Source organism: Priapulus caudatus, unplaced genomic scaffold (assembly GCF_000485595.1).
Source record: "Priapulus caudatus unplaced genomic scaffold, Priapulus_caudatus-5.0.1 Scaffold114, whole genome shotgun sequence".
NCBI lineage: Eukaryota > Metazoa > Priapulida > Priapulimorpha > Priapulimorphida > Priapulidae > Priapulus > Priapulus caudatus.
The window spans coordinates 380,365-384,154 of record NW_014577175.1 but is presented as its reverse complement, the minus strand read 5'-3'; positions in this window follow the sequence as shown (position 1 = coordinate 384,154).

Genomic DNA, 3,790 nt, shown 5'->3' with positions numbered 1-3,790 from the left:
GAGAGAGAGAGAGATCAACGCTGCAGATTACAAGAAAAAGACTTCAATTTTACACTTGCCAAAGAAGAAGGAAGAGCATTCTAATATGGAATGACAGAAACGAAGAAGCTAAACTTAAAGGAACCCAATTTGAAGATGGTACATGTCGCAAGCAATTTTTAAAACTTTGTTTATTTTTTAAGATGTTGTGCCTTTTTGAAACATGGTGCATGCTTCACTTCAACAAAGTTACTGTAAATTTCACTGCAGAAGTAGCCATCGCGAAGAGAACTAGAACAAAAGCTTGAGCACTCACGCGCATAAATCTATCAATAATCGAGTGACGATGGCACACTTGCTGCTGCTATACAGTATAAATACATAAACAACTGCATGCATGTCCCTGATACATATATCATAAGGAACAGTAGCTGTACTGCGCACTACGCTGTAACGCGACTAACTAGGTTAGTGTGTAATAGCGCTATCAACAGCTAAACCAGTTTACTCTGCCACACTGAGCAAACGCGCTGCGATTTCTCAGGAGCGCTTACGATGTCCAGCGATGCCTTCACGCAGCAGATTACACGGCACCAATCAGATTACTATCATCGGCCATTAAACTTAAACTGAAATTACAACAGGGTTTTAAATTGTTGCCCTCCCAACAAAGGTCCGCATGTTTCGCCGCTGTAAAGTGATTCTCAATATTATCAAGAGCTAATAATACCTTTTAGCATTATCTTAGGTATTATTAGCTCTTGATATTATCATGAGTGAATAATAATAGATATTATTATCCAATTATTATNAGAGAGAGAGAGAGAGAGAGAGAGCTATCATCACAGTCGCGATACGAACGTAAATAACAAGGTAGTCGGTTTTCTGGGTTGCACTGCCGAACGATTTTACATTTCAATGCGGACCTGTGGGATATGGCCCTGAGGTCAAAGGTCAAACTCAGAGAACATTATTGAGTTTTAAAAATATATTCGCGCTGTTATTAATGAGGAAAAGTAGCTAAAATTAATCATCACTAATATAAACAAATTTCAATATAGTTTCATCATAGGTGACATCGTAGGCACATATAAAATATAACACGTCGACATACTAACATAATTATATTATCTGTCCGTTATATCAATTACGATATATATCATGTGATATTATCAGTAAGTTATCCTAATACTGAACACACGTTATATCTGCGCTACGTCTACCAATGTAAATGTGCAATATGCGCCCACTCCTGTCTACAAGACTGCGCTAACGCTGCAAGAAAAGCAAGAAATGGTCTCCTCTGTCAAACGACACAAATTACGCGAAAACCAGTCGCGCGCTCGTTCGCCCTCACGGGCCCAATTGTTGCGCGCTGATGTACCTGGATCAGCATCGACAACGATATATAATTGCGAGCACATCCACCCCACTCAGGTGGTCTCATCTGTTAGAGCTGCCCGTCTTAACCACGAGCCGAGTACGCACGCCTAAAGTTGGACCGTTGCCAAACGCGCTGACACATGACAAACTGCCCGTTGCTAATGCAGCAGAGGCGTTGACGTGTTTGACTGTTCGCTCCGCTTCACTCTTTACGGGAACGGAAAAAGTTGATCAGCAAGTCGATGAAATTGTTTTTAAAAACTAATAATGATGCAACGATGAACCCCACGCTCTCGCGCGCGCGAGAGAGAGAGAGAGAGAGAGAAGGGGGGGAGAGGGGGAGAGACAAACGGGTTTTCACACTTTCTTTCCGCGCAGTCTCTTTCTGCTACAAACCAGCAGTCAATTTATAACGCTGGAAACAGACACAGCTTTCATGCCGGGGACGGGATGTAATGGATGGCGTGGGAGCCCGGCTGCATCCGAAAATGTCTAGCCTTGAATTTATCGTCAGTGCGTCTGCGACAAACAACTGCTTTTTTGACGGGGAATCTTTGCCCCAGGGACGTGGCACCGTATCTAACGCATAGATCAGACGACAGCGGGGAAACACAGGGACATGTTTCACGCTGTTAATTACCTTCTCACTTGCATGCCTGCTAGTTTCAGTCCACTCACTTATGCTGCTTTCAGAACTAGGGTCCGGACATACAGGGTGGTGCAGTGAATCAACAATTCTGCAGTCTGCAGCTAGCAAAGGGCATCTACCTCACATAGAAACTATTTAATTCAATTTAAATTCTTTCGAAATCTTCAACTATTTAAAAAAAAAAATTATTCAAGCTCTTTTTATACGCCATCTTCAAGCGACAGAAGTCATCCTGGATGGAAGCATTAGTTTGTGCACTCTAATAGCTTTAGAACAATACAAAGCAAAGTCCTAACTGATCTGCTATCCTTTGCTGTACGTTATAACCTCACAGTAAAAATCGATGGAATGCTCTAATTGACAAAACAGAAGTGACTCAAGGTGACGCGTGACAAAGTCACACAAAATTATCCTTGCGGGCACGCAACTGAAAAATAGTTTTCAGATAAATCGTTTACACAGTTTTGTAGACTTATTGGTCGCTATCAGGTTCTGCGCAATCCGAACATGTTGCGCCACCTGTCGTCTAATTCTAGCATATATAGTTGTACATGCTCAACCTGAATCAATAAAATTGCATTTCTACAACAGATGGCACTACTAGTCCAACCGCGCGAATTAACTCCAGGGGATACGCGATACTAGCAAGTCGTAAGACGTTGTAGTAACCAGGAGCTAATAATGACAAATTATTTATCAATAATTAAATAATGATTATTAGAATTATAATAATTATTAATCACAAAATTCGTCATTATTAGCTCCTGTAGTAATGTGTGCTGAGAGTGTTCCACCTCCTAGAGTTGCTATTGGCTAACATTCCCACACGGATGATATTACATATGCCTCATGCGCTGTTATCTCCATTCTTATAGAGATATGCTCAAAGACAACAAATCACTGGTGATATGTCACCTTCCTTCTCAACCCGGCAGGTAGCAATACCATCCTTCTCAATCAAGCAAGTAGAGACATCTTTCTTTCCAATCAAGAAAAGAGAGCAACCTTTCTTTTTAACCAAGCAAGGAGAGCAGTATTTCCTTTCACCCAAGCAGATAGAGACCCCTCCCTTTTCAGCCAAGCAAGTAGAGACACTTTCTTCTTCAACCAAGCAAGGAAAGCAACCTTCCTTTACAACCAAACAAGGAGAAACCTCTTTCTTTCCAACTAAGCAACAAGAGTAACTTTCCCTTTTAACCAAGTAATGAAAGCAGCCTTCCTTTCCTTCCAAGCAAGAAGAGCAACCTTCCTTTTCTATCAAGCAAGAAGAACAGCCTTCATTTCCTTCCAAGCAAGAAGAGCAGCCTTCATTTCCTTCCAAGCAAGAAGAGCAGCCTTCATTTCCTTCCAAGCAAGAAGAGCAGCCTCCTTCATTTCCTTGCAAGCAAGAAGAGCAGCCTTCATTTCCTTCCAAGCAAGAAGAGCAGCCTTCATTTCCTTCCAAGCAAGAAGAGCAGCCTTCCTTTTCTATCAAGCAAGAAGAGCAGCCTTTCTTTTCTATCAAGCAAGAAGAGCAGCCTTTCTTTTCTACCAAGCAAGAAGAACAACCTTCCTTTCTACCAAGCAAAAGGAGCAGCATTTCTCTTCTACCAAGCAAGAAGGGCAACCTTCCTTTCCTTCCAAGCATGGACAGCCTTGGATTCTGACTGGCCGGCTAACGGCCTACGTCAGCGTGACGTCACGACTTACCGACGTCGTGCAGCGCGGCAGCTGCCTCGTGTCTCAGGAAGAACTGCACCTCCTCCCTGTACGACCCCCACTGCTGCAGAATCTCATAGG